We start from the raw sequence: 21583 nt of genomic DNA, 5'->3' as shown, positions 1-21583 counted from the left end.
GGTTGTCGCCATGCGACATAGCCTGTCACCATGCGTGATGCCTGTCGTTTCGCGCTGGGCTTTGTTGCTAGCGACAAGGGTTATTTTTATTCCGATTCAAATTTTGATTCTTTTCTGTTCTTTTCGGACTATTTTCTTTATAAATAGGGTTGTATTTCCCCGTTTTCATGGATTCAGAATCATCGAGATTTACAATCATCCTTAATTCTCTCAACCAATAGCTTATTTTCTCTCTCTGTTTTTCAAAACCTTTCCCTTTTATAAAATACCACATTCATAAGTTCTAGACACACCTAGCCAATTTTGAAGTTTCCTTCTCCCTAGACATGAAAGGTTGACAATTTCTGTGGGTTTGGTTCCAAATCCCTATTTTAATTATTTAATTGTTTGATTTAATATTTTCCTTGCAATTACTAACGTGTGTATTTTGTTATTAGAAAGAGATACAAGGCATCGAAGTAAGTAATCTAATTATTTTGTTATTCTTTTGATATAGAAATCATGCTTATAATATATTAATTTCTAGTATCATGTTAGGATGCTTTTATTGATTTCTAGTATTATGTTTAGGTTGCTTCCTATTCTTTCTTCTATCATGTTAGTATCATGTTAGGATAAAGCTTTGATCTTTATTGTTTAGATACATCCTAGGATTTGTTATTAATCATGTTAGTATCATACCTAAGATCTTGCTAATATTATTGCTTTGAATTTGAGATTATTAATATTATTATTATTATTATTATTATTATTATTATTATTATTATTATTATTATTATTATTATTATTATTATTATTATGTTGTTTGATTATTATTGCTATTGCTTGATCACGCCCTTTCGTGTAGGATTAAAGGGAATTTGTACTTGTAATCACGCTTAATAAGATAATTAATAATCTTGTTTAGGCTAATTTGATTATAACTCAACGGATCGCCAATAATAGATTTGTTTGTGCATTAATATTCAACCAACGTAGATTAAACAGGTTTAGGATTAATATATTGATTGTATGTAAGTCGGAAAGCGCACATGAATATGAGAAGAATAAAGTAGAGGCCTATTGTAGGGAATATTTCAAGCATCACCTCAAACTTGAACCCCACTGTGATCATACACTAAAGTACGGTGGCGTCCAAAGGGAAAGAAGATAGAGCAAAAGAGTCGCCAACAAGTTTTAGGAACTTGTAAACTGTTCACGAGGTGAAGGTTACACCCCTTAACGATCTAGGAGATCGTTACTCCAATAGGTCTGGAACCATGACTGGTAGTTCGGGGATGAAGGTACAAATCCAACCTAAAAGAGATTGAACCTGCCCTAATAATAGGCCTCTACTTTATTCTGATCGTATTCATGTGCTCTTTCTGACTAACATGCAATCAATAGGTTTACCCTACAACTATTTATCTATGTTGGTTGAATATTAATGCATAAATAAAATTATTATTGGCGATCACTTGAATTATAATCAAATTAACCCTAAACAAGATTATTAATTATCTTATTAAGCGTGATTACAAGTACCAATTCCCTTTAAACATGCATAAAAGGTGTGATCAAGCAATAACAATAAATATAATCAAGCAACATAATCATAATAATAATCATAATAACCATAATAATCATCATAATCATGTTAAAGCATAATAATAGCAAGATCCTAGGCATGATACTAACAAGATTACTAACAAACCCTAGCTTGTCACTAAACATTAAAAATCAAAGCTTTAACCCTAACATGATACTAACATGAATATTAGGAAGAAAATAGGAAGCATCGTAGGAATCACAATTCATATTTGATATTAGAAATTACCCTAAACATGATACTAGGAAGATCAAAACGCCCTAACATGACACTAGGAATCTTAATAGCAACCTAAACATGATTTCTATATCATAATATCAATAAATCAATTAAAGAACTTACTTGGATGCCTTGTACCTCTTTCTAATAACAAAATACACGCATTAGTAACTTCAAGGAAAATAATAAATCAAACAATTAAATTAAATAATTGAAATACAGATTTGGGACCAAACCCTCAGAAATTAAAACCTTTCACGTCTAGGGCGAAGGAAACTTCGAATTAGGCTAGGAGTTTCTTGGTCTTGTGAATGCGTAATTTTGTATGCAAAAGGGTTGGTTTAGAAAAGAGAGAGAATAAGCTTTAGCTTAGAGAGAGAAGAGAATTGAAAACTAGAGAGTTGATGCTATTTTATGATTTTTTGATGATTGAAAACGGAGGTTAGTGCTAGACGCTGTAAATTAACGCCAGGAGCCAAGCATTAGCACCAGGCGCTAATCCCTGTCGTCAGGCGCTAACAATTATTTTCACGCGTTTTCTTAATTATGATAAAATTTAGCCGTACAGAAGGGCAAAATCGTATTTTCCTTAAAAACACTATTTTATTCTGATTAAAACTCCAAAAAGTCAACCAAAGTCAATTTATCAATGCTAATTGAATTAGGAATGAAAAGAACCTTCTAGAAGAATCTAGAAAACTGAAATCAATTCTAATTTCTTAGGAATGATAAATCCATATTAGGCCCTCCTCTAGATTATTGGGCCGCATATAAGTATCAAACCGGGCCCAATTTAGTATTTTGGCCATAACTTCCTCATTATTCATCGGAATTGGGCTTATTATATATCGTTGGAAAGCTCTTTTCAAGCCCCATCTAACTGAACCATTATTGGAACCTTGCTATGGACCAAACCAAACTAGATTGGCTGTTTTCTTAAAATAGGTTTTCAAAAACAGAGAGAAGAGAACATAATTAAAACTATCCGCAACACTAGATTTTCCACACTTTCACTTCATTAGATTATGATCGACGCGAAAGGTATTCATCACCGGGTTTGGTATTGGTGAGACTCAAATGGGTGTCTACAGAAGCCCCCACTTTGACTGAGTTTGGAGAAACGCAAGTTTCAAAAATAAAAGTCAAAGTAGCGATAGGGACGGAGAATGATTCAGAACGTTATGCGATCCTAAATTATTCTTGTAACACCAATACCTGCAAACTAGTATTAGTTAAACAGATAAAAGAGTTAAGAAATGCGAATCTTACACCGTCGAGCACACGTCTCTGAAAGTAACCGATTTGTTGTTGTATTTGCAGTATTTGATAACCTTCCGCAAGCCAGGGAATGACATCCTGTTGTTTGTTTTGACGACCTTCTACAAGCTAGAGAATGTCACCTGAAGACTGCTATGCTTGTAACGGCCTCCAATTCCGCCATGATAAACTTCTGCAAGCTAGAGAACCTTATCGAAGATTGCTTCGCTTGAAACCACCTTCTAGCGCTTTGTGACCATCTTCTGCAAGCCAGGGAACACGATCGAAGATAACTTCGCTTGAAATCACCTCTAGTTGTTTGTGACAACCCTCCGCAAGCTAGGGAACACTGTCGAAGATATCCTCGCCTGAAGCTATCCTCATTTGTTGCGATAATATTCTGAGGAAAATTACCAAAGACCAACGCTTGTCGATCTTTAAAAGCTCGCTTGAACTTTGCTTCCGCTATGATAGTACGTCAGCGCTTTTGCTGCTTTTGAACCTATACGTCGGTGCCTTCTCAATTGTGAACCATTATGTCGGTGCCTTTGCTGTATAAACCATTGCGTCGGTGCTTTTGCTATATGAACCATCATGTCGGTGCTTTGCGATGAGCCAATGCTTAGGCGCTTTAAGCTAAGTGAGACGATCATTCATCAGGTCGATCACTTATTACGATTGTAATCAAGCCGAATAGTTAATCAAGTCAAATTACTTAGAGGGACTAACTGGCGTACCAAGGAACCCAAAATGTTGTAAGAGGTCGAAATAACCGCACTGAGTGGCTGAACATTTTGTCCCCGCTAAAATTCTGCTGGCGCCACATATTTGGCTCTAGCGCCAGGCGTTGGAACTAGCTCTAGGTGCTAAACCTTATCGTTTGGCTCCGAGGCCTATCGCTTGGCGCTAGAGTCGGGATTTCCGTATATATCTCTTTCTTCGTCATTTCCGCTGTTGCTGCTCATTTTTTGTACGAAAATCGCCGCAGAACTCAATTCACTCGTTCTTGCCCGTTTCTCAACCAAATTCGCTCAAATTTGTTGCAAATCAAAGATTCTTTCACCTATTTTCCCGATTTATGTAAGTTTTCTCCAAACTCACTCCGGTTTTGATGAATTTTGCACATGTTTGTTCACAAATTTCTTAAAAATTCGAAACTTAAATTGCTTAATTCACTTTGTTTGTCAAATTTTATGCCATGAAATTGCTTGATTATGTTTATATATTGCCTTGGGAGTAATTTGAGACTTGTTTGACTCAATTTGGTGAAGAAACAAACTAATCACCATTGTTGGACCTCTTAAGGTCGGGAATACAATGTAGCTTGTTCTTGGTGTTCTTGCTAACAATTCTTATCCAATTTGTCACAATAATTACCATAGTATTACAAGAAATTGTTTGGATGCTTGAAAATTCCGTGTATGCTCAATTTGAAATTGTGCTCTGTTTTAGTACTACGTACTGTTTTTTTGGAGAACATAGTATCATGCGGCTAGGCGAACCTTTAGATACTATAGAACCTTAATTTATGATGATTTTGCACAATGTAGCATGGCTAGACAGCGAGGTTCAGGTTCACGATCCCGAGACACACGACGGGAGCATGAGCCCGTAGAGGAGGACGCCGACCCGTCCATTTCCCTTGGTCCCCTCCCTGAGTGGGATGACCGGACTCTGTACTTCTCCTTCGTCCACTATATTTCTGAGAGGGTGCGACGAGGGATCACGGTTGGTAGGACGCACTACCACGGCTCAGGCTGCGATACCCTGGGCGACCTGTACAAGATGCATATCAGTGTCGATGGAGAGGTGAGACTTCACTGGGAGTCTTGTGGGTTGACTGTAGTGTTTGAGACCTCGGAGGCCATGATTGCCTCTAGCGGGGGTCAACACGTGGCTCGTGCCCTGGTGGAGTTCTTTTGGGACACCACCAACACTTTCCACTTCCCTTGGGGTGAGATGATAGTCACCCCGACCGACTTCTGTCTCAAAATGGGGCTGGAGTTTAGTTCTGTTGTGTTGCCGTTTAACAACAAGATCAGCGTCTTCTCTCCTGAGGTTGAGCAGCTGTTGGGTCCGATTACTGTTCGGGCTCGTGCTAAGGTAGAGTCGACCCAATTTAGCGCCAAAGGCATTCGCCGATCGACTCTGGCGGCAGCTTTCGAGGATGATGCGACCACCCGAGAGCAGCGGGTGCACATATTTGTGCTTATCTTGATGTCAGGGACGTTTTCCCCTGACAAGGGTAGTAGAGTGCTGCTTTACTACCTACTTGCGGTCCGTGATCTTCACTTTATCAGGACTTACGACTGGGCCAGCTTGGCCTATGCTGACTTTGTTCGGGCGTTACGAGACTCGTGTCGACATTGGTCCTTCATGGGAAACATCTCTGTTCGGCTTTTGGAGAGTAGTAGAGGTATACTTTATCTCCCATAAAGTTTAGCTCTAAGCTTTGGTTAGCATTTGCTGATACTTTTTGCCTTTTATAGATCTGGTTCTACGAGTACTTTCCTTCAGTTGCGCCGGCGAGACCGTCGCTTCGGGGGTATCTAGTGAGTGCCTGTTAGGGATGCCGCCACGCTGGGATGTCTACTGCTTATGTCCGAGATCAGATCATCTCGGAATGGTTCTATGTATAGTTGAATACTTTCGTATTACCTTTGGTAGATTCTTATCTAATAGGCATTCTTCGTAGGAGCCAGACATGCGGTACCGGCCGTGGATCAGCTTGATTGTCCCTGTGTTAGCTGCGCAGTATACCGCTGAGCGTCGCTACTTCCTAGGGACATATGGAGCGATTGCTTATCTTGGAGAGAGGGTTGCTATTTAGCATTCCTCAGACACTTTCGTCGTTCCTGCTCCTCCACCGCGTCATATGTTTAATGGCCCGAGGTTGGTGAGAATGTTAGAGAGAGCTGGTACCCCTTGGAGATCTTACATGATCCCTAGGCGGTGCTATGAGGAGGAGATGTTGCCGTTGTTAGCTCCAATCCCTGTTCTGGCTGAGGAGGTGGCGGTATGATTTTCATCTTTTACCTTTTGTTAAGTAGCCCCCAAATAATGTTTTACTGACTTTGATTTGCTTTCGTCAGGCTGGACCTACTGAGTTCGTGCCACCTCGTATGTCCATCCATTATCAGGAAATATACGGGCCGATCGAGGAGATGATTCCTCCGATTCCTGAGGATGAGCACTTCGTGGAGCGGTCGATTCCTCGCCACCAGACTCAGGTAAGCTTTATTTATTTGCAATTTTGTTCATGTATGTTATGCTTTATTACTGACTTTATTTCTTTGACAGTTCTCGCGGGAGGTGATTACGGCGATGGCACGGTGTATAGATGCCTTCCGGAGCCAGCTCGTTCGGATGAGGAATGTGGTTACGTGTCGTCGCGACGACACCGTTCAGGAGGTAGTTTTCCTTTTTATTCTTGCATTATTGCTTCTATTTTGATTGTTTCTGACTTAGTTTCTTCTTACAGGGTCAGCCCATTCCTTCTCATACCCAGACGAGACCTGAGGTGTGGAGAGACCCGGCAAGGTCTAGCTCGAGACGTCGCTATACTAGCTCTAGCGGTTGGGGTGGTCGTTTTGAGGCTGCTCGGACCGAGGCGATGGAGGGCTTGGGCTCTTCATATGAGGGTGCACGCGCTGCGCCGGTAGGCCAGGGAGAGGCTATCTTGGCTCTTAGAGGTGGTGGGATGTACGAGGTCGGCTCATCATCGAAGCAGCCTCCGCAACCTCAGCCTCAGGGTGATCTTGGGTGGACGGGTCCCGAGCTGAGTTTTCCACCTCCCGAGGAGACTGGAGCTGAAGCTGGTGGAGAGGTTACTCCTCGTACTGCGCAGTTTTATGATATGATGGGCGTCTCTCATCATCTACGTCCTCCAACGCCGTAGTTTATACCTGTGCTTTTTTTTTTATTTTGACTTTGTATAGGACTTTGCCTTTATTATACTCATTTCTTAGACATATCTATATATACATACTACTATGAGTTTATTTATTTAACATTTATTTATTATTTTTCATTTTTATGTGCATGTTTGTGTGTGAAAAGAATTGTGATAATTAATAATTTTGCGCAAAAATTCCGTCATTTTTATTATTGATGGAGGGTATCCGACTTTCTCCCCTAAAAAAAGAAAATGAAAAATAGAAATATTGGATTTACAAAATACTTAAAAATTAAGTCTAAATAAAATCCAAAAAATATAGTTAATATAATTGCTATACTAATTTAAGAAAAAGGGTATAAAAAGAATAAAAGATCGTAAAGTCATTGTTAAGACTCGAATCAGCCAGAAAAACACGGTTTTTTGAAGAGCTCGTATGATAAGACACGTCAGCGCCATTTGGCGCCACGCGTTTTGCGTTAGCGCCAGACGCTAATTCTTAGCGCTTGGCTTTGGGCTCTAGCGTCAGGCGCTAGGGTCTGGCGTATGGCGCTGATGAGCGCTGACTCCGAATCCTTTCCGGATTGAAATTGTGCTGATTTTGTGTATAAATAGCCCCCTAATCAGCCGATTTTCTTCATAATTTCAGCAGATTAAATATAATCTTAGCTTTTGAAAAAATAATAATCATGTATTTAATCTCTAAGAATTTTACCAACTTCACTCATGAATGGTGTCGGTCTCTAACTGCCAAGGAGAGAAAAGAATTAGACTTTTTTCATATGGGGGGTATTTACGGTGTCAAGGGGGTAGATCTTGATATAAACTTCATTCATACTGCCTTAGAATATTAGGATGTGGATACTCATTGTTTTAGACTAGGGTGTGATGAAATTAGCCCTTTGCCGGAAGAATTCGGTGCTATCTTAGGCTTCCCTGCATTAGATATTGTAGTAATCCCTAGAATGAATGAATATTATTATAAGGATTTTGAGCTCTTCTTTAATTTAAAAGACAAAGATCTAACAAATATAGTAGATGGTAGCATAATTAATTTTAAAGAATTTGCTCGCCATTATTTAGATAGACCTTATTCTGAGTCCTTTCATGTTTATAGAAGAAGGGCTTTTCTCTTTTGCATGCTTAACCAATATCTTCTCACTAGTGGTAGAGCTAATGAGGGTCAAGCAATTATATCAACTGTTTTGGAGCATATTGAATCTAGGAGAAATCCAATGCCACTAATCATTGGAGAGACTATGCTTAGTCTTGATGAATTGAAAATAAATCCAAAAGCACCTCTTCGAGGCTCTCAAATTTTATTATAGGTAGAAAAATAATATTTTTAAATACAGAAATCCAAAACATATTTTTGTATAGTAATATTAATTTATTTGCATTGAATTTATTTTACAGATGTGGCTTATGGAGCGGCTAGAATTAATTAGTCCTCCCGACAACGTTGAAAAATACACTCCAAATTGCTTTGTGAGAAGGAAGAAACGTTTCTCTAAGATGGGGCGCCATGAATGGAAGAAGGCCTTTGCCTCTTGCAACTTTGCCATCAAGTGGGTCATCCCTTGGTGGAAAATAGAGAAGATGATTGGTGTCAACAAGCAACCCTTCTACCGTCTTCCAAGCTTATCCAGGATGACTTTTTATTATCCTTGTAGGGTAAAAAGACAATACGGCCTACTTCAAACAATTCCTTCTGGGGATCTTCGTCGTCCCTATGAATTTCCTGTTTCTCAAGAAGTAGAAAAATTTGATGCTTATTGGAGCGCTAGACCTTTATGGGAAGTGATTACCTAAAATGTTCCTCCTTCCTTGCCCAATGATGTGAAGAGGTGGCTTCTCAAGAAATCTTCAAAGGACATGAAGAAAAATCAGAGTAAAACTGATGTGAAGAGTCGTCTAGGTGACAAAGTGATTCCCGTTAAGGAACGCTTGGGTGAAAAAGTTGAATTCAAAACACCCTATAGGAAGAAGAGCTCTACGAAGGATAAAGGGAAGAGAAAAGATGACATTTCAGAGAAGAAGGCTTGGGTAGTGAAGAAACATGGAGTCCTAGCTAAGGGAGAAACTATTTACTCCAAAATTGAGTGTAGGTCCTCTAAAGGATGCCTACTAGCTAAAGTCATGGATGATGAAGAGGATGCAGACAAAAATTAGAAGAGAGCAAAGAAAGAGAAAAAAGATTAAAGCATTGCTTAACTTTCAATTATTAGACTTAGTTTTAAATTTAATGTTAATTTGTTTAAGCTTTATTTAAATTCCATCAATAATGTAATTGTTAGTTTATTTTATTACTGAAATTTCAGCTTTTTAATTAAATCATCTCCTTTAAATTTAATTTATTAAAGCAATGAAAACTGAAAATTTAATTTTCCAGAAATTTTTTTCGAGTACAGAAGTCGAAAATTTTCTGAAAATCACCGAAATATTCCCAGGTACTCCCAGAAAAATGGCGCCGCTTTTTCACGACTAGCGCCATCTGCGGCAGTCTGGCATCATGCGACAGACACTTTCGTCAGGCGCTAGAGTCAATCGGCTGGCGACGGGATTTTTTCTGTAACGCCGATGCTTCGTCGAATTTCTGTCGAATTTATTTATTAGTCTGGGATGCAAGGTTTGCAAAAAATAAAGTGGCCACACCCGATAAGGGTATCCTACGTATCCTTTCTTAAGGAATCAGGCCAAACGTAGCTCTCTTGAGTATCCTACTCTAGTAATTATGGGTAGTATTTTTTAAGTTGGTCAAGATTTGTAATGTTCGAGAACTCATTGCCATCCATATCAGTTAATTTTGCTGCACCTCCTGATAAGATTGTGTAGGGAATATTTCAAGCGTTAAACCCTAGCTTGAACCCCACTGTGATCATACACTAAAGTACGGTGGCGTCCAAAGGGAAAGAAGATAGAGCAAATGAGTCGCCAACAAGTTTTTTTGGAACTTGTAAACCGTTCACGAGGTGAAGGTTACACCCCTTAACGATCCAAGAGATCGTCAACTCCAATAGGTCTGGAACCATGACTGGTATTTCGGGGATGAAGGTACAAATCCAACCTAAAAGAGATTGAACCTGCCCTAATAATAGGCCTCTACTTTATTCTGATCGTATTCATGTGCGATTTCTGATTAACATGCAATCAATAGGTTTACCCTAAACATGTTTATCTATGTTGGTTGAATATTAATGCACAAATAAATCTATTATTGGCGATCACTTGAACTATAATCAAATTAACCCTAAACAAGATTATTAAATATCTTATTAAGCGTGATTACAAGTACAAATTCCCTTTAAACATGCATAAAAGGTGTGATCAAGCAATAACAATAAATATCATCAAGCAACATAATAAATAATCAATAATAATAAAAATATTCATGTTAAAGCATAGTAATAGCAAGATCCTAGGCATGATACTAACAAGATTAATAACAAACCCTAGCATGTCATTAAGCATATAAAAATCATAGCTTTAACCCTAACATGATACTAACAATCTTAAATATTAGGAAGAACATAAAAGGCATCATACTTTTAATCATACTTGATATTAAAGTTACCCTAGACATGATATTAGGAATCAAAATAACAATCTAAGCATGATTTCTACATAATAACAATAAATCAATTAAAGAACTTACTTGGATGCCTCGTACTTCTTTCTAATAACAAAATACACACGTTAGTAACTTTAAGGAAAATAATAAAATCAAACAATTAAATTAAATAATGGAAATAGAGATTTGGGACCAAACCCTCAGAAATTAAAACTTTCACGTCTAGGGTGAAGGCAAATTCGAATATGGCTAGGTGTATCTAAGTCTTGTGAATGCGGAATTTTTGTTTTTGAGAGAAGGCTAGTTTAGAAAAGAGAGAGAGAGAGTAATAAAGAGAATCTTGATGAGAGTTGGTGAGAATTGGTGAGAACTAATGAAAATTGATGATTGAAAACGGAGTTTTTACGACGTTATTTATAAAGAAAATCAGCCGAAAAGATAAAATATCAAAAACAGAGTTCTGACGCGAAAAACTGAGTTGGCGCCAGACGCTAAGGTTGGCGCCAGACGCCAAGTCTAGCGTCAGGCGCCAATCGTAGCGTCAGGCGCTACAGTTGGCGTTTGGCGCTTACTCAGAAATCCACGCGTTTTCTTAAAATCAGATAAAAATTGCCGTACAGGAGGATAAAATCGTATTTTCCTCAAAAAAACGTTCTTTGATTCTAATTAAAACTCTAAAAAGTCAACAAAAAAGTCAATTTATCAATGCTAATTGAATTAGGAATGAAAAGAACCTTCTAGAAGAATCTAGAAGACTAAAACCATTTCTAATTGCATTAGTAATGATAAATCTATATTAGGCCCTCCCCTAGATCATTGGGCCGCATATTAGGCTCAAACCGGGCCCAGTTCAATAAATTGGCCATAACTTCCTCAATATTCATCGGAATTGGGCTAATAATATATCGTTGGAAAGCTCTTGTCAAGCCCCATCCAACTACACTACTATTGGACCCATATAATGGACCAACCAAACTGTATTGGCTGTTTTCTTAAAATAAGTTTTCAAAAACAGAGTGAAGAGAAAAGAAATTAAAACTATCCACAACACTAAACTTTCCACACTTTCACTTCATTCCATTATGATTCGACGTGAAAGGTACTCATCACTGGGTTTGGTTTTGGGGAGACAGAAATGGGTGTCTACAGATTGTTTTGACAATATAGGGTCCAGACCAACTAGGCCTAAATTTACCCCTTGGATCTAAAACATTCTTCCTTAATGCTTTTAACACCAAGTCTCCTACTTTGATGTTTCTTGTCTTGACCTTCTTATTAAAATGCCTAGCCATACAATTTTGGTAGCATTGAGTATGATGTAGAGCTTCTAGTCGTTTTACATCAAGTAGAATTAGCTCCTCATATCTCGCCCTTGTCCATTCAACTTCATCGAGTTTGCTTTCTAATGCGATGCGTAGAAATGGTAGCTCTAGCTCTACAAGTTGTACAACATCCATGAACCAAGGAAAATGGCGTATTTCCTGTTGATGTGCGAATTGACGTGCGATAACCCCACAGTGCGAAATGGAGTTTGTCTGGCCAATCCTTGTAATTTTCTATCATTTTCTCGATGATAGTCTTTATATTTTTATTAGCTGCTTCAACTGCTCCGTTTGCCTGAGGTCTATAAGGAGAAGAATGATGGTGTTGAATGCCATATTTTTGTAGCAATTCTTCACACTTAGCTTGAAAGTGAGTTCCATTGTCACTTATCATTTCATGTGGGACTCCATATCGACAAATAATATTTCTTTCGATAAAGAGTGCTACATATTTTGCAGTGAGTTTAGCATATGATTGTGCTTCGACCCACTTTGTGAAGTAATCAATTGCTACTAGGATATATTCATGACCTCCTGTCTCTGGGGGAGTGATTTTCCCAATAATGTCAATTCCCCATGTAGAGAATGACCATGGTGAAGTGTAGGTGTAGAGTAGAGATGGAGGAGCATGTTGTAAATTGGCGTAAATTTGGCACTTAGGGCATCTTTTTACGTATTGATGACAATCTCTTTCATGGTAGTCCGATAATATCCTTCTCGCATTATCTTTTGCACTAGCATTTTGCCATTGACACGAGTTCCACAAATGCCTTCGTGGACTATCCTCATTGCTTTTTTAGCATCATTTTTACCTACACATAAGAGAGCTCGACCCTTAGGTACCCTTTTATGTAACTCGTTGTCTATGAGTACTTATTGGGAAGCCAAAAGTCTTAATGCTCATTTTGCTCTTTTGTCAGCATGAGGAGGGTACTCTCCTTTGGTGACATAATTAAGTATATCCGTATACCATGGCTCTTCTTCTTCCTCTTCTTCTTCTTCATATTGAATCACTTCATCATCTTCTATAGCTTGAATATAAGCTGGTTTATGCCTTTTTTCTATAGTTAGAGGCATTTGCTTGATTTTCGTAGGAATCCTAACCATTGAGGCTAGTCTTGCCAAGGCATCAGCAAATTGATTTTCCTCTCTAGGTAGATACGTGTATTCTACCTTCTCTAACTGATTGGTGAGAGTTTCCCGATAAGTTTGGTAAGAGGCTAGACTTTCGCTCCTTACTTTCCATCTCTTAGAAATCTGGTTGATGATCAATGAAGAGTCCCCGAATATTCGTAATTTCTTCACTCCCAATGCCAAAGCTGTTTCAAGGCCTACCACGCATGCTTCGTATTCAGCAGCGTTGTTGGTAACGTCAAAATCTAGCTTTATGGAGATTGGAACATGCTCTTCTTTAGGTGAAACTAGTAATACTCCAACGCCACATCCTTTTTGGTTTGAGGCTCCATCGTAATATAAGGTCCAAGTATCATGTTCTGTGACCATCAAGTCTTCGTCTAGAAATTCATTGTCGTGTATTGGCGTTGAATCTTCTATTGGGAAGTCCGCTAGAAAATCTGAGACCACACATCCTTTGACAGCTTAGTGAGGCATGAATCTTACATCGAACTGGGCTAAGTTGACTATCCATCTCGATATGCGCCCATTGAGTGTAGACTTCTCGAATAAATACTTGAGTGGATCCATTTGGGAGACTACAAAGACTGTATGCACGAGCATGTAATGTCTTAACTTAGTTGTGGCCCACACCAATGCAAGGCACAATTTCTCAAGTGGTGTATAGAGTACTTCGTACTCAAGCATCTTTTTGCTTAGATAGTAGATTGTATTTTCTTTACCTTCTACTTCTTGTGCAAGCACGGCTCCCATTGTTTCTTTAGTGACTTTTAAGTACAACCTAAGAGGTATTCCTTGAAGTGTTGGTGCTAATACAGGAGGATTTGCGAGATAGGCTTTGATCTTTTCAAAGGCTTTTTGATACTCGTCATCCCATATTACTGGTACATTCTTTTTAAGCTTTTTGAATATTTGTTCACATATTGTTGTCAATTTTGATATGAACCTGATTATGTATTGCAACCGGCCAATAAATCCTCGAATTTGCTTCTCGGTTTTGGGCGATGGCATTGACATGATTGCCTTGATCTTGGTTGGGTCTATCTCTATTCCTCAAGAGCTTATGACATAACCCAAAAGCTTGCCTGAGGTGACTCCAAAAGCACACTTAGATGGATTCAACCTCATGTTGTATTTTCTTAGCCTTTAGAAGAATTTTCTCAAGGCTACTTGATGGCCTGGGCGATCTTTTAACTTTACAATCATATCGTCCACATATACCTCAACTTCTTTGTGCATCATTTCATGGAGCAAGGCAGTCGCTGCTCGTTAGTAAGTAGCACCCGCGTTTTTCAACCTGAATGGAATTACCATGTAGCAGTAAGTACCCCATGGTGTTATGAAGGTTGTTTTCTCCATGTCTTCTTCTGCCATGAGAATTTGATTGTACCCCGCGTACCCATCCATGAACAAGAGAAGTGCATGATTCGCTGTATTATCTACCAGAATATCGATATGTAGTAAAGAGAAGTTTTCCTTTGGACTTGCCTTATTTAGATCTCGATAGTCGACACACATTCCTACCCTTCCATCCTTTTTTGGAACTGGGACAACGTTGGCCACCCATTCGGGGTATTTGGATACCCTGATAAAACCTGCAGTTATTTGTTTTTGAACTTCTTCTTTTATTTTAAGAGCTACGTCGGGTTTCATTTGATGCAACTTTTATTTTACAGGTTTCATTCCTGGAATTAGCGGTATGGTGTGTTGAGCTATTCCTATATTAATACCTGGCATATCTTCATATGACCAAGCAAATACATCGATGAATTCTTTAAGTAGATTGATTAAATCGGTTCTTTCTTGTTCATTAAGTGTTAATCCGATTTTAACTTCTCTTTTAATGGTTGAATCATTTGAGATAAACTTCTCTTTTAATGGTTGAATCATTTGAGATATCAACCGTCTCAGTTTCCTCAATTATCGGTGTTTTCTTTTCAAGTGTTTCCATTGCTTTAATAAGTTCTTTGTCATTTTCATTGTTAGTTAAGCAATGCTCGTCATCTTGGGTTAAAGAAAAACACGAGGAGTAAGAGGAAGAAGACATATTATTAAACTCAGAAATCATTACATCGAAAAGAGATATGTCCTTAAGGACTTGATTGCTAACTATCCTAGGGGAAGATATAGAAGAATGGGGTGCTACAACTAAGGATTTAGATGACTCTATAGGAAAAGACTCTGACTTTGACGACTCTTCGAACATCGGTTCGTGCCCTATCGTTATGGAGATTATTCTCCTTCCACTTGGAGTAGTCACCTTGACTGTCTTGCGCCATCCTTGTAGTGATCCTTCTGCTGTAGTGATGAGCTTTGAAGGGTCAAAGCTTTCGCTTTGTAGGACCGCTTGGATGAGCGAGAAGTTATCCTCTATGTATTTCGGCTCATCTCTTTCTCGCCCAAATAGTAATCCCATGACATTAAAGTCAAAGCATGGGGGTGCTTTCTCCTTGAGGATAGGAGTTGGCATTTCATCTAGAAAATAGCAATCTAGGAAAATTTTGAATCCCGATTTTCTTATGCCATTTACGACAAAAGGTTCGGGAAATTCGTAGCATGGATAGTCCTCTCCTTCTTTTATGAATTGTCCATTGAGTGTAAGAGGATACTGATCCATTGGGATTGCTTTCTTTTGGATGCGAGCGTTCCTATGCGCCTTTGACCTTTCCTGGGCTCGCTTGAGATCTTCTCGAGTCGGTTCGAAACCAAGTCCGAAAGTGTCTAACTTAGGGAGGCCAGGTAATTCCAGCGATTTTGCTATTCCTTTCTTCTTTCCTAGAGTCATTCCAGGAAAATGTCCTTGCTTCTTCAAAATGGTGTTCACTATCATGTTGGAGTGGGGGTCGTGGCTGAGAGGGGTCTTTTTATCCTCTTCGATTAAGGAGACCTCTTCATTAAATCCCCATAAGTCTTCATCGTCTTCATCGTGCTCCACATTAATGATGGGATTTTCTATAGCTTTAATCCTCATGGGTGAAGCATCGATCGTAATGGGAATTCCTCCAACTATTGCCTTTACCTATTGGTGGAGTGATGAAAGGACGGCCTTTAGGTCATGAAGCCAAGGGCGTCCCAACAGTAAGTTGAATGAAAATTTGATATCTACTACTTGAAATGTAGTAGCATGTTCTATCACTCCCGCCGTTATATTCATGATAATCTTGCCAAGAGCTTGACGACGAGTGTTATCATAAGCTCTAATTCCTTGTGTTGACGGGGTTAAGTCTTCATCCCTTATGCCTAGCATCCTCGCAGTTCTGAGCGGACAGACATTAATGGCCAATCCATTGTCTACAAGAGTCATAGGGACGTTCATCCTCTTGCAAACTACTGTGAGGTTTAGTGCTTTATAATGCTTGTCACCTTCTGGAGGTAAATCCTTGTCAGAAAAGGTGATCAAATTGATAGGACTAGGGAGATCCCTCGTAAGGAAGTTAGCCAACCCCTCAGGAGTGGTGTTAGAATCTATCCCTATCTTATCCAAGGCATTCATCACTGTCAACCTATGCTCTCGAGATGTTTCTAGAAGCTTCCATACATTAATTTCAACCTTGGTTTTCTTGAACTGTTTGACAATATCATTTTCTTCTATGATAGGTATGGGAACTTGTTGTGTAGTCGGAATAGGTTGTGTTGAAATGGGAGGTTGCATCCTCCCAGATCTTGTGAGGACGTCTATAGATGAATCTTCTTCAACCCAGAAATAATCCATGGAATATGACACTGAAGGTGGAGGTCCTTCCATGTCTTTTAAGTAGAAATCTTCTTCATCACTATCCCAAACCCCACTAATGCTTATGTCTTCCTCTTATGGAATTTGGACTAGCTTTTTGTCATTAATCATTTTCTGAATTAAATCTTTAAATTTATAACAGTTTTCAATAGTGTGACCCCTCGATTGATGGTATTGACAGTAGAATCTATCAATCCTTTTTAGCGACTCAAATGGTCTCGGTTCGAAAGGTTTGAACTTGCCACTCTCGGAGAGCATTTTGAACATTTTAGCATATGAAATCCCAATTGGAGTATAAAGTCTATTACTCTTCTAAGGTCTGTCAATTACTTTTAGAGAGAAGGGTTTCTTCTTCATGGGTGGAACTTTGTCACACTTTTTCTGAAGCTCCTCTAATTGTTTCTTCGCGACTTCGAGAGCTTTGCGTAGCAAGTTTGATCCCTCCAACATGGACAACGTAAGCAACCGTACATCTTCTTTACTTGCTAGTTCTGGAAAGTCATCCATGGCATCGAAAAAGATCTTCTCCTCTTCTTCGATAACATGGATTTCTTCGATAAGCTTGATGAGAGATGAGGGATCAACCTCGTTTTCTTCATCAGAGATGGCCAAGGAATGAGTGAGAGGCGCATTATCAATGCTCGGCTTCTTACTGGCTGGAGGCAATGGCAATTTGTTGTTATCGATCAAATCTTGGATAGCTTCCTTAAGCTTCCATCAATTTTCGGTAAGATGGCCCTTACCTTGGTGATATTTGCAATGTGCATTGGGGTTCCAGTTAGTTGTCCTCTTCTCGACTGGTGGGTCCCCAAATGATCCAATAGGAGTTATAAGACCTTTTGCTTTTATTCGGTCAAATGCGGAGTCATAACTCATACCTATTGGAGTAAAGTTCCTCCTAAATGGTTTCTTTTGTCCTTGATTATTCGTAGAAAGGACTTCACTTAAGTTAAAGGTACTAACATTGTTTGAGTGGGTGGTTTTGGAAGAAGAAGGATTGTCGTTCTTATTGCCTTTCTAGCCACTGTTGGAGTTACTGTTAGCAGCTTTCAGCTTAGCCAGGCCGTCTTCAATATTAATTCCAATGTCATAGACGACCTTGAAGGTATGGAGATTATTTTGGTATTTGAGATGCTTGGAGTACTTCTCTTGAAGGTTCTTGATGAACAACCTCACAGATTCTTTTTCGCTTGGTACTTCAATCATCTTAGCATAGGTTTCTCTCCATTTGTTGAAGAAAGAAGTGAAACCTTCATTCTCTTTCTGCTTGAGAATTTCAAGTTCCCTATAGTCAGTCAGTTTCAACCTGAATGTTGCACTTGTACCTATCAATGAAAGCGTTTACTATAGACTCCCAAGTAGAGGTTCTTTCTTTCTTAAGAGAGAAGAACCATTGTTGGCAAACGGTTTCAAGAGATAGAGAAAACAAAGAAGGAAACACCTTCTTGTCAATACCCTTAATGCTCATTATTGTTTCGAAAGCTCTTAGGTGAAAATAAGGGTTGTCAGTCACTTTGAATTTCGGGATGTCGTTGGCATTGAATTTCTGCGGAAGAAGATCCTTGTCCACCGAGACCCCTTGTGAGCTAATTCCTTGAAACTTATAGTCACTAGACAACTTGTTCAAGCTTTCTTGCATGAGGTCCATCTATTGTTGCTTCACAGGATCATCGATTTTGAGGGTTAAAACCTTTAACGCCTCAGTCACAGTAATCAATTGGTTCCTGAGCTCATTAACTTCCTCTTGAGTTGCCATTATTGTCTTAGCTTTCCTTTTACAAGCGACTGGTTTGTCGAAAAGTTGAACTTGAATAAAAAGGTTGTCTTTGATCAAACGCCCTTCCTTTCTTGACCACGCGCTGTAAATTAAACCATTTTTGTTTTAATGACTTGACTCAAATTAACTTTGACTTTACGGTTTTTGAAAAAGAAAAAAGCAAAAATAGGGTGCATAATTTTGGCAAAAATAATGTATATATTTTTTGGATTTAAGTATAGGGTTCAAGCAAGTGGTTTAATTGAAGGATTAATATCCGACTTACCCCCCTAAAAAATGATGAAAAATACGCCCATACAAGACTCTCTTAGACATGGTCAAAGTGTGCATTAGTGTGTGCTTTATATGGTGAGTGTAAGTGACATGCTTTGACTCTTGTGTAAGACCATGGGACTTAGTGCCTAGACTCGATTAATGACTTGACACGGTATTATTACCACTAAAAAATAATCGAATTGATTAGCAAACTTTTCAATTAGACACAAGGTGATGACTCGAGCAATAAACCGAACTGTCGCCAAAACAACAGGACTGGCGCCTCTCTTTGCAGTATAGCGCCAGACGACAGGACTGTCGCCAGGCGCTTCACTCCACAGAGTGGCACTGCAGTTTAAATCTTGGCGTCATTGGTGAAACGTCGATCTGGAACTGCTTTCGGTATTATTACTCTACAGGGTATGCCTAAAGTCGTACTAAGTCAATTCTGATTAAATTATTAGACTTTAATTACTCAAATTGATTAATTAATTAATTAGGCAAAGTTCTTTTAGTCATAAATCATCTTATTTATACTTAACACAAGTCAAACAAACGGTTAGGAAAAAACACATAGAGTATGCACAACCAATAATGCACAATTAGTCAAGTAGGCACAACATGATGCAATGAGTTTGCAACCAAACCATGGCTCTAGTGCTCTAAAGTTCGGGATATGGGTTAGTCAAAGAGGGTCCATGGTTAATTGTCGGGATGCACCGCGCGGAAGCCTAACCGTGAAGGGTTGGCGCGAGTGGATAGGACACCGCGAGTTAAGAAAAACTCGCTTCCATGGTTTGGTGAATTCAACATTCTCGGATGTACCCTTTGTTTTTCAGAGCGTTCAATTAGGTAGATGGAGCATGAATTCCCAGAGGGTTATGTCCATATGTAGAACACATATGGGTTTCAGAAAAGTGAGAAAAACTCAATCAGGAAGTAGGATCGAGCAAACAGTGCTAAAAACTGGTCAAAATTGAACGCATATTTCTGGCTCGGTATTGGAAGAACTTGGCGCCAGCAAACAGAGGCCAGCGCCACATTTTGGCTTTAGCGCCTGGCGACAGAAGCTATCGCCTGGCGCTAACGTCAAATAATTGGCGCTAGACTTTGCTTTTTGACGCTAGTTCCTACATGCCTCAGCAGCTTTCTGTGCTCAATAAAATTTTCTAGTTTCGCGCAGCATTATTTCGATCCTAGTTGTGAAAGATATTCCTCAAATTTCCTACGTGTAAAAATCCTACGTTTTAACTCATTACGGATGGTCTTTCCAATGAGATCTTTTTTATGCATATGACAATAATGTTAATCAAAATTACGCACATGAAATACTTAGAACTTTTCCAGTCTCATCCACTCATTCTAAATCATTGCCAAAATAAATTCCAGGAATTAAAATAGAAATCCTCCCCAGTGGAGTCGCCAAAAACTGTAGGGAATATTTCAAGTATTACCCCAAACTTGAACCCCACTGTGATCATACACTAAAGTACAGTGGCGTCCAAAAGCAAAGAAGATAGAGCAAAAGAGTCACCAACAAGTTTTAGGAACTTGTAAACCGTTCACGAGGTGAAGGTTACACCCCTTAACGATCCAGGAGAACGTTAACTCCAATAGGTCTGGAACCATGACTGGTAGTTCGGGGATGAAGGTACAAATCCAACCTAAAAGAGATTGAACCTGCCCTAATAATAGGTCTCTACTTTATTCTGATCGTATTCATGTGCGCTTTCTGACTAACATGCAATCAATAGGTTTACCCTAAACCTGTTTATCTTTGTTGGTTGAATATTAATGCACAAACGAAAATATTATTGGCGATCACTTGAATTATAATCAAATTAACCCTAAACAAGATTATTAATTATCTTATTAAGCGTGATTACAAGTACCAATTCCCTTTAAACATGCATAAAAGGTGTGATCAAGCAATAACAATAAATATAATCAAGCAACATAATAACAATCATAATAACCATAATAATCATCATAATCATGTTAAAGCATAATAATAGCAAGATACTAGGCATGATACTAACAAGATTAATAATAAACCGTAGCATGTCACTAAACATTAAAAATCAAAGCTTTAACCCAAACATGATACTAACATGAATATTAGGAAGAAAATAGGAAGCATCGCAGGAATCACAATTGTCATATTTGATATTAGAAATTACCCTAAACATGATACTAGGAAGATCAAAACGCCCTAACATGACACTAGGAATCATAATAACAACCTAAACATGATTTCAATATCATAATATCAATAAATCAATTGAATCACTTACTTGGATGCCTCGTACCTCTTTCTTATAACAACATACACGCATTAGTAACTTCAAGGAAAATAATAAATCAAACAATTAAATTAAATAATTGAAATAGAGATTTGGGACCTGTATACACCTAAATGTGACTCCCTAAAACCAAACCCAGTGATGAATACCTTTCATGTCATTTGATTATCGAACAATGCGAAAGTGTGAAAAGTCTAGTGATGAGGATGTTTTTATTAAAATATCTCTTCTTTATATTTTTGAAAATATTTCTTTTCTTACCTTATTTATGAAAAACGTGCATTCCAGTTTAGTTTGGTCCATAGGGTCCAATAATAGTGTATTTGGATGGGGCTTGAAAAGACCTTTCATAATATATTATAAGCCCAATTCCCATGAATAACGAGGAAGTTATGGCCAAAATACTAAACTGGGCTCGATTTGGTTTTTATATGGGGCCCAATGATCTAGAGGATGGCCTATTATTAATAATCATTCCTAAATCTATTAGGATTGATTATAGTCTTCTAGAATACTCTAGAAATTTCTT

The sequence above is a fragment of the Chenopodium quinoa genome, unplaced genomic scaffold, assembly GCF_001683475.1.
Source record: "Chenopodium quinoa cultivar QQ74 unplaced genomic scaffold, ASM168347v1, whole genome shotgun sequence".
NCBI classification, from domain to species: Eukaryota; Viridiplantae; Streptophyta; class Magnoliopsida; order Caryophyllales; family Amaranthaceae; genus Chenopodium; species Chenopodium quinoa.
Note: the sequence above shows the minus strand (reverse complement) of the source record.